Genomic DNA, 14,947 nt, shown 5'->3' with positions numbered 1-14,947 from the left:
CTTCTAAATTAAATAAATAGATCATGCTATGGCACTAAGACTGAAAATTTGTCTGCCCTAGCTTTATGAGAGCTATAGAAGAAAGGAAAGGATTATTAGATAATTTTCATGGTCCTCTAGATCAATGCCAGGCAGCATATGATTAGCTTAAGAAAGTCAGTATATATATTAAGAAAGTATATTCTATATATGAGAGAAAGAGGAGAAAAAAGACAGAAGATGAGAGAGAAATATTTGTAGTTAGTACATCATTGATTGGAGTAATAATTTACTCCTTAGGGATCTTGATAACAGCTTCATTCACTTTTGTGATTATCTTAACTTTTCTTGCCATTATAGCTTGTCTTTCTTGCCATTATAGCTTGTCTTTCTATTTGATTATCCCTCTTGAGAGTAAATACATTCTTTTCTATTCTAGGCCTGCTTAGATGACCTGTGTCTTTATCTTGTAAACAGCTCTTTTTAGTTGTGTTTCTGAGCTACATTTCTGCAGCTGTGGATATATGTTTGGTTTATAATAACTTACAGAATCTGCCCCACTTTTCTCTTATCCTATAATAAATTCTGATGGGTGTGTTTTAAGTCCCTTAAGCTCAGTGTGCTTACAATGGTTTGTATAACACACACACAATACTAAATATATGAAAAAAATACATAATTTAATAGAAAAAAAAATAGAAATGGGAAGGAAGGAAGGATAATAATTACATTTTAACAAATGATATATCTATATTTCATAGCATTTAGCCCATAAAATATTTTAGTTATATATTTTTACTATTATTAACTTGAAACTGAACATACAACATTCCCATATTTCCTTATCACAAATTTATTTTTCAGCTTCTTTCCAGAGACGTTTGTTATGTGGTATAGGACACCAGTGAGGCTCTTTTTTTTTTAAACAATTTTATTGTTTTTTTAACAAACAAACAAACAGACAAAACATAAAAACATCAGCTCTCCCGTATTTATATACAAACAGTGAGTCGGTTGGTTCATCAGTTTTGTGCATTCATTTCGTAGTCACAATTACAATTACCTTATATAATAACTCTTATTGTCAATGCAAACTTATATATCCTCATATCATTATTAAAGAAAAAAAGATTTGACTATACTTTTATTCAATCATGCCTTATGAGATAACTATAATTTAAGTAATTTATTCTATAACAAATCATATAGTCCTACCAGTTCTATCCTAAATAAAAGAAAAAAAGAAAAAAAAACCATTTTATAAATATAATATCAAATACCAATGTTATTGAAAAAGGAGGTGACTTACAGATGGCTGATCCCAGAAGGATTGATGTTCACATGGCAAGAACAGAGACATAGAATTGATTCAATTGAGAAAGCAGAACTGTTCTGCATGGAATTTTTTGGAGGAGAAGAAGAGGCAGAAAAGGAGGTTTCATTAATTGAACCTCAAGAGGAACAAATGGAGATTGGAAAAGAAGAAGGCGCAGTAGGTGGACAGGTGGATATTAAAGATCAGTGTGAATTAAGATCCACGAGAGTGGTTAAATCTAAATATAAAATATAACCATGGAAGAGAAAAAACTGATTACAATAAATATAAATGGACTGAATTCAGCTGCTAAGAGAAGGAAGATTTTCCATAAATTAGGGAAATTAAAGTTTGATATAATTTGCTTACAAGAAGTACACATTAAAAAGCAACATGAACAATTGTTAGTACAACCAAAATTAGGGAAATTGTTTACTTCTTTGACTCAATGTAAGAAAAGAGGGTGGTTTATATATCAAAGAGGCTACCCCAGCAAAACTGATTTACGCTGATGAAGATGGGAGAATATTAATGGTGGAAATAATGGACAACAATAGAAAGATACTTTTGACTGCAATTTATGTCCCGAATGATGAACAGGAAGAATTTTATAAAAAATTACATATCAAAATGGCTGGACTGGACTATGTTAATATAATTATGATGGGAGATTTCAATGGAATTGTGGACAATAAACTTGATTATATTGCAACAACAGCAAAGTATAATAGAAAAATTCTTCCTAAATCTTTTTTTAAAATGATAGATGAATTAACTTTAAAAGACATATGGAGAGAAAGAAATGCTAAACTTAAGCAATATACTTTCTATTCAAATAGACATTTATCATGGTCTAGACTTGATATGATTTGGATCTCAACAGACTTAATATCTAGCATTCAAGAAGTAAATATTGAAACAAGTACTTGGGCTGATCATAACCCATTGAACAATTAAATGGAAGGGACAAAAAAAAGATCGAGATGGACGTTAAATAATACTATTTTAAAGGAGAAAGAATTTATACAATGGATGGAGAAAGAACTGGCCTTTTTTTTTTAAAGAGAATAGAAAAGAAGACACTTCAATACAGAATGTTTGGGATACAATGAAGGCTTATGCCAGAGGCTTGATAATAGACTATACAAGAAAAAGAATACTAGGAAAAGGCAAGCTTTCAAAGCCTTGGAGGATGAGTATAAAAAGACTTGAAAAAGAACTGCAGAAAACGCATACAGACAAAAGACGTTAAACTGAAACTGGATATAACTAAACATAAAATGGACTTAATAGAAAGAAGAACTGGCACAGAAAATTAGGAATGCTAAACAGAATTATTTTGAAGATGCAAATAAGCCAGGTAGATGGCTAGCATATAAGTTGAGAAAGGAGAAAGAGTCGAGGAAAATATTGCAGTTAATAGATGACCAAGGTCAAATTTGTCATGGCAGCAAAGAGAAAAAAGAAATTATTCATGATTTTTATAAACATTTATATAAGAAAGAAGATATTGATGAGGAGAAAGTTAAACAGTACCTGCAGAATGTAAATTTACCTAAGATACCTAAAGAGATTGAAGAAATGCTAGAAAGTAATATAACAATGATGGAATTAAGTCAAGCACTTAAGAAACAAAATAACGGAAAAGCACCAGGTCAGACGGGTTTCCTGTAGAATTTTATAAAACTTTTCAAGAATCACTGTGTATTCCATTGTTAGAAGTTATGAATGAAGCTATGTCAAAAAAGATGTTACCTAAAACATGGTCAGAGGCCTATATTACACTTATTCGAAAAGAGGAGGCGGATCCACTTCAAATTAAGAATTACAGACCGATCTCTTTATTAAATGCAGATTATAAAATCTTTGCTTCAATACTAGCAGAAAGACTTAAAAAATATTTGAATAATTTTATTCATCCAGACCAAAATGGGTTTTTGCCAAAGCGGCAAATTAGAGACAACATGAGAGTAATTCTGGATACTTTGGAATATTATGAGGCGCATCCTGAAAAGCAAATGGCTTTGATATTTTTAGGCGCCCAAAAGGCATTCGATAACGTGAATTGGAGATTTATGTTACTTTTAATGGAACAGATGGGCTTTGCTAGAAGATTTATCCAGGCAATAGAAGCAATTTACAATGAACAAACAGCTAAGGTAATGATGGAGGGAGAATTTACAGATCCTATTAATATAAGAAAAGGCACAAGACAAAGGTTGTCCTCTTTCTCCTTGCTATTTGTATTGACTTTGGAAGTGTTGAATAGAAATATCAGAGAAGATAAAACTATAAAAGGAATGAAAATTAAAAAGGAAGAATTTAAATTACAAGCTTTTTGCAGATGACCTAGTCTTTATCTTAGAAGATCCTATAGAAACAGCCTTGAAGCTGCTGGAAAAGATAGAGGCATATGGTGAGGTGGCGGTCTGAAAATAAATAAAGATAAAGCAAAGATCTTGTCAAAGAATATGTTACTAAGACAAAGAGAAGAATTGGCAGAATTGTTAAAAATCCAAATTACAAACAAGGTTAAGTATTTGGGGATATATTTGGCGCCAAGATGTAGTACATTAAAAGAGAATAATTACATTAAACTTAAACAACAGATAGCCCAAGACCTGAAGAAATGGGAAAACCTACAACTGTCATTAATAGGGAGGATTTCAACAATTAAGATGAATATTCTACCCAGAATTTTATTTTGTTTCAAACAATACCAATTAGGCTTGGAAAAGACTATTTTGAGGACTTAAATAAAATTGTGTTGAAGTATATATGGCAAGGCAAGAAAGCAAGGATAAAGCTAAAGCTCTTACAGGATGCTAGAACTAGAGGAGGGTTTGGCCTGCCTAATTGGGAGTTGTACTATCAAGCTGCAAATTTGATGTGGGTTAAGAATGGATAACATTAAGGAAGACTAGATTGTTGACACTAGAAGGTCATGATTTGTTGTTGGGTTGGCATGCTTTTCTATGGTACAAGGGAACCAAAACACAGGGTTATTTTAGAAGACATTATATACGGGAGTCTTTGTAGTTAAACTGGGAGAAGACAAAAAAACAATGTTATTTGAAAATTCCAGTTTGGTTATCGACGATAGAAGCGTTTTCTTATCCTATAATTTATAAAAAGGAACAAACAGTTAGCTATGGGAATTACTAGATGAAAAGGGTGAACTTAAATCGATACAAAACTTAGAGGAACAAGGTATACAGATGAATTGGTTTTCATATGTGCAAATACACTCAAGGTATGAGGAGGATTCCAAAACAGAGGATTTTATGATAAACAGACTGATTTAGATAAGATTTTGATGGGTACTGATGAAAAGGTGATTAAAAAGCTATATGGTTACTTATTGGAAATTAAGCTAGAGGAAGAACAAGTTAAAGAAACTATGATTGCTTGGGGGAGGAATTTTGGATACGGATTGACCTAGAGAAATGGCAGAAATTATGGTTGCAAAACTATAAAATGACAATGTCCACAGCCTATAAAGAAAACTTGTATAAGATGTTTTACAGGTGGCATTTTCCCCGAACAAGAATAGCAAGAATGTTCAAGAACAAATCGGAAAAATGTTGGAAATGTCATCAGAAACCTGGTTCATACTACCATATGTGGTGGACTTGTGAGGATGCTAGAAAATATTGGACTAAAATCCGCATGTGGTTGGAAAAATGACAAAGAAGCATATAGATTTGAAACCGGAGCTTTTCTTATTGGGAATCTTACCACATGTTTATAGTAAAGATTTGAAATATTTGATTGTAAATGTATTAACTGCGGCTAGGATTGTATTTGCAAAAAATTGGAAAAATGAGAAAATTCCATTACAGGAAGAAGTTATAAAGAAAATATTGGAATGTGCTGAGATGAGTAGATTGACTTTTGAAATTAGAGAGCAAGAAGATAAACAATTTTATATAATTTGGGATCTTTTCTATCAATGGCTGAATGATGAAATACCAGTGAGGCTCTTTTTGACAAATGGAATTCAGAGTTCTCTTTGGCATGAATCACAAATTGTGCCATATTTCATATTCAGACCTTTGCATCTTGGAATTAATTCTTAGTCACCTTTGATATCAAACTTTATAAATCTATTTTATATCTACTATGTAAACACAAGCACAATCTCTTGAGTTTTGTTCTTGTAAGGTCACTTAATCATTTTGAAAAAGATTGTCCTCATTTTGAAAATCATTTTCAGTTTCATTTCAGGACTGTGTATTTGTATGTGCTTGTATTTGTTAAGTTAAACATAACAAATAATAACAAGTTGCTAATCACAAATTTAAATGAAAAGTAAAAATAAAATAAAATAAGCATTGGTCAAATGTGAGTTGTATCATACACACACTCTGATTTTCATTGTCTCTGATCACAGAGATATAAATGCTGAATGAATTTCTATATTAATAAAATAATAGAACTTAAGGATATAAATATGATTATTTTACCTAGTGATTAGTGGAATAGACACAGGATAGCTATACTCCATGTCATTTTTTCCCTCTAGAGTAAATATTGTTCATGAAATTGTCTTATGTATGCACAAAAATTTCATGAGAAATGTATATATTGACCAAAAATGTAATCATGCTTAGCTACTCTAACTTAATCTTGTTTTAATAGTTTTAAAGAGTTTTAATCCCTGTTATCACAGTATCTAGGTATTTTCTCATTTAGCATGGAAAATAGCCTCCCCAATCAATGTTACACTGTTATTCTACTCTATAATTTCTCCCTTATTTTCTTTCTTTCTTTATTAAATTTGTTTGCTTCCCATCGCACCAAACATATTTCAAAATGCCAAGAGAAATTGAGGCATTCAAAGGTATATTAAAAATAGTTGGAAGACTTTTTAAATAAAGGATGAAAAGCTTAAAAATTTGAATGGTAAATTTCATCATATTGTTTGAACAATTTCTGTCTCTAAATATATGCACATGTACATAGAAAAGATTGCTTGTTTTTTAAAAAAATCCATTTTAATCACTGTCTTACCCAGGCAAAATTAATTATCAAAGAAATTAGTAAAACAGGAATTTGTCTATGGGTATGCTTATAAGTTGTGCAAATATAGTTCTGTCATCTCTATTTCTATCAATACTGAATCAGTCAGAATATGAATGTTTTTTTAATCAGGCTGTCCCTATATCTTGCATGGGTTCTAACCCAAATAAAATGCAACCAGACAGAAACAATCTGAATATTAATTTACCTGATCAAAGGTTAAATGAATGTCTTCAAAATTGACGGTTGAAATACGAACACATGTTTATATTACTTGCTTCTCTTCCACTAAGTCACTAAGTATGTGATCCACCCACTAGTTAGATCATGCTTGCTTACCTAGTTATACTTATGCATTCTTTGGACATGGATCAAATGAGTTCTGCTAAGGTGCCAGGGCTAAGTTGAAAAGTCCATAATGAATTTGGAAGTTTATTTGTGCCAGCAATGGTAAGGTTTGTTTTAATAAACAAAGAAGACATCTTATTAAAAAAGGGGAACCTAAACTTGTAAGTCCTCTATTTCTATTCTTTTGGCTTCTACTATATTGGGGTAAATGATTGGAAGGTGTGTGTGTGTGTGTGTGTGTGTGTGTGTGTGATAAATATAGAAATAGACAAAGAAAGAAAGATGTTTCTGGATTTGTGTGGATTTTATAATGTGGCTTGCCATAGCACCTTTAATTGAGGTATACTAGAGTTGGTTAAATACTACCTTTTATTATAATCATATTTATTCATTGGTATTCTGTGACATTGAAGTGGGAAATTTATATTGATTTTAGGAAGATTACCTTATACTTATACTCTGTGAATGCTTTATTTTTTATTTTTTGCTCTCAAATTTTGACGCATAGAAAATGTCAGAAGATTGAAGCTGGAACATTTCTATTTAAATATTTGAATTTCATCGAACAATTCTAATCAGGAAAAGATTCTTCTGTAACATATTTTTTTAAATTTCTTGACAGTGGATTTATGACAGAATTTAGGTTAGAATTGCCATTTCTTGCAGTGGACTTATGATAGAATTTATGATGGATATACATGGCTACCCTATTTATTAATTTCTATTTCCTTCAGTTAAGAATACTTCCAAAATATCACCTATTATAAGTGATACTGAAAGCAATTTTCTATTCTCTTCCATAATGTTGTAATTGATCATAAAAGATAATTTTGAATTCCTATACTGTAAAAACCATTAATTTTCCATATTTGAAACAATATGATAAAGCTTGAGTATACAAATAATATTAGAATAATTGTTCTGTTTTCCTCTAAATTTTTGGAGGAACCTTCCACTCACTCGCACACACACACACACACACACACACACACACACACACCATAGCACTAGCCAGGGGGTTATTATTTTCTGCCTAGAATCCACTTAAAGCCATTTTGTTTTGAGTGTTGTCCTATTCAGCCATTTAGCAGCTTCCTGTAGTGCCATCATTTGTAGATGAAAGAGTTGGAAGAGGAACAGAGAGTGAAGACATTTCTGCCTAATGAAAATGTCTGGCACCAACAATGATCCTGGTTTTGTTCACCACAAAGCCCAGAGGGCCATACATAAATCTTAAAAAGGCCAGCATCTGTTATTACAGCAGCAAGTTATATCCTTAATGGTATTTAAGTGTCTCTGGAGTGCAAACTGCTATAATATAATAGCCCTGTAATATAGGGCTAAAGGATTATAATATAGGGCTAAAGGATTATGATTTTTTTTCAATTATAAAAATTGACCATTTTATTGAAGGAAATACATAAAGTTTTCACATTACATTACAGAAAATCTCCATTAACAAGGAGATATCCTGACTTTAATAGTAATAGATATAAACATAAAATATGCAAGATATGTTTACTAAGATAGGCTAAACATGTTCATTGGTATTAAGACATATATAGTTATGAAAATATGATTTTAATCTATAACTGTCATATCTCCTTTAAATAAATTTTAGTACTTTCAAACATTTGAATCTACGCATGGATGTTTTATATTTTTTTTCTTCTACATCTGAATAGTATTAAAAGCTTTCTAACTAAAAACAACAGGAACTTAAAGAATAACTGAGCATTTAGAACAGCGTGTGTGTATGCGCACACACACACACACACACACACACAGAAAAAACAGTAAGTTACCTGAACTTGCACAAATATTAAAAGATGCTAATATCATTTATTTGATATAGCAATATCAAATATAAGCACCAATTTATTGAAAGAAGTAATGTACAGAATCAGAGGTGATATTCAGCAAGTTCTGACCAGTTCTGGAAAACGGATAGTGGAAAATTTAAGTAATTTGGAGAACTGACAAATGCCACCTCTGACTGGCTCCACTTCCATCTATTCTCTGACTCCCAAGTCCCAGCTGATCGGCTGGGTCTTCTTTTGTTGCCCTGCACAGGAGAATGGAGCTGAAAAGCAGGATAGTGGGGTGGGGAGGGAATGGAAATTTTACAGTACCCTTCCCCTGCCACACCCACCAAACCACACCACACCCACCAAGCCACGCCCAAAGAACCAGTAGTAAAAATTTTTGAATCCCACCACTGTATAGCATGGTGTGGTTATAACTGAAAATCTTCAATATGAAATCAAGAAGAAAAATGCCCAACAGTACATCACATAAAGGAAAATTGTTTTTGTTAGTTGCAAAGTCATTTCTGACTCATCGTGACCCCAAAGACAACATTCCTCTAGGCTCATGCCTACAGCTTCAGAGACTCCACCCAACCACCTCATTCTCTGCCATCCCCTTCTTCTATTGCCCTTCTTCTATAAAGGAAAATTAGGCTGGAAAATAAGATCAGCAAGCTGAGATCAAATGCAAGCAAGCTGGAACAGATAAAACCTGAAGTACAACAAAATCAAAGGAAACCTGATTTTTTAAAAAAGGAAGTTGAAGGAGATATTAGAAATAATAAAGTATTAAATAACAACTATAGCCAAGAAAATCAAATGCAAAGCTCAAATTGCACGCCAGAGGCAGAATGTCAAATTTCAGTTGAATCAGAAATCATCAGTGGAGAGGCTGTGACCAACCTACATCTGACAAGACCTAGCAAAATTCTGGATACTGCTAAGGAACAACTGAAAGAAATAGGAGAATGCAGCTTCAGTAAAGGAAATGGGTATGAATAAAAATAAGCTAAAATGAAATAACTTGTGACAATAGCAGAAATGGTGGGGAAACATTTAAATAACCTTTATTATACTGTATTTTTCAGAGTATGAAACACTCTGAAGAGACACACCTAGCTTTTGGGAACAAAAACAAGAAAAAAAATGTGCCTCTGTTTCTGCCTCCCAGCAATTTGCCTCCTTGAAGCAAACAGCAAACATCCTGGTCAGCTTTAGCACAGCCTGATTAATTCAAGCAGCTGATTGTCAGTTGGATCAGCCTCCTGATAATCAGCTGTTTCAGGCTGTATGGATTGCCGGTGCCTATTGTGTGCCCCTTCGATCTCTGAAGGGCCAAAAATGGAACGGGCCAAAAATGAGGCATGCAAAGGCCAAAAACGGGATGCAGAGGTTGAAAATGGGACATGTGGAGGTGGCAATAGGCAATGGCAATCCCTGCTGCCTGAAACAGCTAATCGTTAGGTGGTAGGTACCTTGCCTGAAATTCCAAAACCATTCAACTACCACTTGAACTGCATCAACATTGACAAAACTACCATCAATTAAAGCTATAAGCAGTCAATTGTAAAAGACAGTTTATATCATGCAATGATACCTTTAACCTCATCAAATATTCACAACTGCCTATCTCAAATCCAGGATAGAGGAAGAACTATATAGTTAGATAAAAATGCCAAATCCAGCCTGAACATCTGGCTGACTGTGCAACAAATCATAACAATAAAAAACACCAAAAGAAGATTTCAAGCTTTATTGTGAAATGACTAGATCAGCATGTATAACTTGGCTATTTGCTTAGAAGGTTTTCTGTTTCAGGATGGGCAGAATCTACATTGGTTTCACTCAGATTTTAATAGTTTATTTATTTCATCAACCACTCATTAATATATGTGAAACATATACAGTCCTAATTGATCTGTAATTATTTTTGATTGTCATTTATCTAAGCAACAGGAAAGCATAGAATAGCCAACAAGCTGTAAAATATATATTTTTTCTTTTAAATTTAATAATGCTTGGGGATGAATAGCAATGTTTAAATATTAATATGGCACAGTCAGAACATGTTATTCGTTTGACTGAACATTAACAAAACCAGTCTTACAAATTATTCTAAGGAATAATACTATTGAGAATTGCTATTTCTTTTATGAAAACCCTTTGGGAGAACTTCAATTATAAGTTAACTTTAATACTATAGATGGATCAAACTGAAGTTTAGGGTTTTTCCCTCAAATCTTGGACCAAGAATGGAAAGGATTTTAATCAATATTTTACTATTCCTTCTTCATTTTATTTTGTTTCTACATTGCAACTCTTTTAAATGCTGTTACATTTTTCACCTAATTTACCCAAATTATTAGAATGACTTAAATCTCATGGTACCTTCATGGGAATGAATTTCCAATTGGCAAGAATCTTAGATTTGAAATGTTACAAATTCATAAAGGCAATAATACAAAGCCTTATTTTTTTAGGTTGTTAAGTAAGCTGCTGAAATATATAAAGATATAACTCTGTGGCTTTAATTTGTGATATTTTAAACAGTACTCATACAGTACTCAGTAGCAATAACTGAGAATCACATTATTATTCATAATTCTAACACTACATTCTGATTGTTGACTGAAATAATGAAGCTGAAAACCTTGACAATTAATATGCTAAAAATGGTAACCATGAAAAAGAAAAGTACATAATAATTAAGCAATGTTATACCAAGTAGACAAATGGCTATTAGATTTTAGGCCATGTAGTGATGAGGAAAAACTATGGATTCTTACAACAATGAATTCACAAAATAATTCACATGTTTAGATTTAATTTCAAACCATGTGACAGAGGGGAAGATATAATTTCAACTTTGCAAGATTCTATTAATGTAATCTTACAATAAAAAAAAGAATTAGTATTCCTGGTTGTGCTTCATATCTGGACAACTTTGTTAGGCTATTATCAGTCTTGTAAGTCTCAAAGTAATCCTGCCTTCATTCCTCAAAATTAAGGAGGATCCCTTTTGAGATGGGTTTTCCACTTTCAACTGAAATTTCATTTATCTGGCCATTGTCTAAGCTGTGGATCTTCCTCCTGTTTTCCAAGGTCACTCCCACATACCATTTAAGCAAGGTATTTCCCAATCTTACCTTTGATAGTTCCCCTATCCATTAAATTGTTCTTCAACCCATTCTATATCCATTGCTCCTAAATGCAGGACCAGAACCAATGGATTAAAAATACAAGGAAGGAGATTCAGGTTACCAGTCTGCTGTCTGCCATACCAGCTGTTATCTAGTAGAATAGATTGCTACATTGTGTGCTGAGTTTTCCATCATTAGAAGCCTTCAATGAGAGCTTGAGTGAGCTTCTGTCAAAAATGATCTAGTAGATTCTGTTCTTTATATGAGATTGTACAAGATTATCTGTAGGAAATATTCCAATATACTATGTTATTTTTTACTAATATTGAAGAAAGGAAAAAATAATATGGGTATGAAATTGAACATGTCTTCTGTTAACATACTGAATTAGGGATGTTGGCAACCTAAATTAAAATATATCAAAGTCGCCCTTAAGCATTAATCAAGGATAGTTCTGTCTTAAATCCTGTTGGAAGTGATTTTTTCCCTTTTCTCTCTCCCTCCTTCCCTTGTTTCCTTCTCTCAGTTTAAGTCTGACACATTTTCAGTAACACTGTGTTCTTTGAACAGTAGAGACTTCTTTTTCATCACTTCCAAAATTGTCTTTATAAGTGGTCTTTCCAAAAGGCCCTGGAAAATAAATGTCTTTAAAGAACACTGGCATTTTGAAATAGAGAAAGAGAGAGACTTGATCAGCTTATAAAATTTAAAATGTGAATATAATCTATACTTGTCTCTCAGTTCAAATTGGTGAAGGTTCCTATAAATTGCTAATTTATAGATCAGAATTACTTAACTGATAAAATTATAGTCTATCTGTTCAAACATGTAATCCTCTTCCCCAATTAATTAAAACAATTAATTAAACACAGTTAATGTTCTTGATCATAGTAACGTCATGCCAAACTGATTTCTGAAGTAATTAAACAAGTTTTTCCCTTTCATGATTGGGTTGCAACATCACACATCAGTGCATAAGACCGGAGTTTGTATCATAATTCTGCAGTGCACATTTCATCACTTGCTGGCTTCCACCTGCTCCTCCCCCAAAACGCATACACATACAGAGGGAGGAACGGAGAGAGAGGGAGAGAAGTCCCTATGAATTAAATCTTTTCTTCTGCTACTATGTCTCAACAGATAGCAAATGTAGTCAATCTTGTCATATATGTGTATATTATGTATATTACGTAGATACACACACATACACACACAGGGCATATAAACCTGGGGAACATGGATGGAGGTACTGTCCACTCCAGGGATGCTAGTACGCATATTATAATATTATAAAGCATTCCATAAAATATTTATCTGACATTTATGATTTTTAATCAGATACTTTCAACATTCCAAATTGTTCTTTATCACAAAGTGTTGAATCCAAACCTTACCTCACAACCTACTCGCACAAATAGCCTTTTCTTTTCTCCTCTTGATTTTCATGAATAAGGCTTTTGGCTCTTGGTCACTGGCATCTTTTCAAGTTCTTGTTCATATTTCTAAAATTCAGATTACTTATCTAAACTTTTTATTGGTGTCCAACTTTTAAAAATATAAATTTTAAAGTAGTATCTTCAAAGATGTTCACGCGTGAACATTTATTTAAGCATTTTATATTTTCAGTGAATAAAACTTAAACAGCCTGGTTAATATTATGCTGATAGCTTTTTAAAAATATATATCTTTAGTCTTTTTAAAAAATAAAGTTCCAAGAACATCAGTAAAAGAATGAGGAATAGGAGCAATATCTACAGTTTTTACTGACAGTGAAGTCAAAACAAAGCATAATTTTGTACAGTTTGACAAAATCATAGTCTGGTTGCAACTGGATTACATCTGAGTACATTTGCTTTTGAAATTATTTTTCTATGCCTCTACCCACCAAAAGTTTATATCCTGCATCTGCTCTGATTGATCCTCTATTCTCTTCACACCAAATCACATTTGAATCATTCTTGACTTCTGGATGTGTTCGTGATGTTTTCTTGGTAATAACTCTGCTTCCCCATGTGTGTGTGTCTTTATTCTGATCTGTGGTTCCAGTATTTCCTGCTAATCTACCCTTCTAGTGCTAAATAATTTAACTGTTATTTAGCTTTCAAATCCAGTCAAGGCAGCCAGGTGCTGCCACCTACTGTGAAGGATTAGGATCATAGTACAAATTTGCATACCTTATCCTATTACAAATGTAGTCTTGGTATTTATCTAAGAATTAGTTAAAATTTACTTTCCTGGAATTTAAACCATCACTCATTTCTCAGATTAAAAAAGAAAGAGTTCTTCAGATATTTCTTCTTTAAGTATTTACATGTTATCCTTACTCCACTATATGAAAGTTCTTGTAAATCAACTTGGACTTCTGAGATTCACGAAAAATTAAAAATAAGAAAATGGTTCAAATAATTCAAAAAAATTATTTCTATCTCTTCTCTTATATGGCAATTTGCAATCAAACTAAAATATATTTTCTCAAGTCTACTGATTTTAAAATATTTGCATAAAGTTTCCCTTATTGATAAGATTCCCCATATATAGTTGTGTCTGACTCTAGGGAGTGGTGATCATGTCTGTTTCTTAGCTGAGGGAACCAGCATTGTCTGACAACATTTCTGTGGTCATGTGGCCAGCCTGATTATATACCTAGGCACATGGAACACCATTAGCTTCCCACTGAAGTGGTACCTATTTATCTACTCATATTTTCATGCTTTTGAACTGCTTGAAGGGGCAGGAAATTTGCACTTGCAGACAATATGATTCAAATAAAGCTAATGACCCCACACCTATTCAGAAAGGTGGTAGTGACAATTTATTATAGCTTATATTATAGATTCATACAAATTTAAGAATGTGAAACTTAATTAGATATAACAATCAATTATCAATTATATTACTTTGCAAAACCAAACCGGACATGGTTTTAGGTTTTGTAATAGAAAGAACTGTTGCTTGATACATTCATCAACCATGCCCACATTTTAATCAGTCTGATTATTGAAAATTATTTTCAAAATCAATGTACTTTGCTTCTAGGCTTGTTGTTTCAAACATGAAAAATTATAACTCCCACATCTTCTTATAATGCTGCAACAGATTATGTCCAAGATGAACAAGGCAATTAGTGTTAACTCTCTAGATTTGAGTTTAAACTGTGTTGAATATCTACTGCATGTAAGACCCATTGCAGTTAGATCTCTCTGTGAAAAAAATAATCAGCAAATTTTGCCTGTTAATATTAAACGTTAGCCATTTCAGATCAATCATAATACAATTATACTATCTGCTTTATTGTAGATATGAGTGAACTGACATATATGTGCTGATATAAATTC

This window comes from Pseudonaja textilis, chromosome 6, assembly GCF_049901715.1.
Source record: "Pseudonaja textilis isolate UNSWEBS1 chromosome 6, rPseTex1.2, whole genome shotgun sequence".
Lineage (NCBI taxonomy): Eukaryota > Metazoa > Chordata > Lepidosauria > Squamata > Elapidae > Pseudonaja > Pseudonaja textilis.
Note: the sequence above shows the minus strand (reverse complement) of the source record.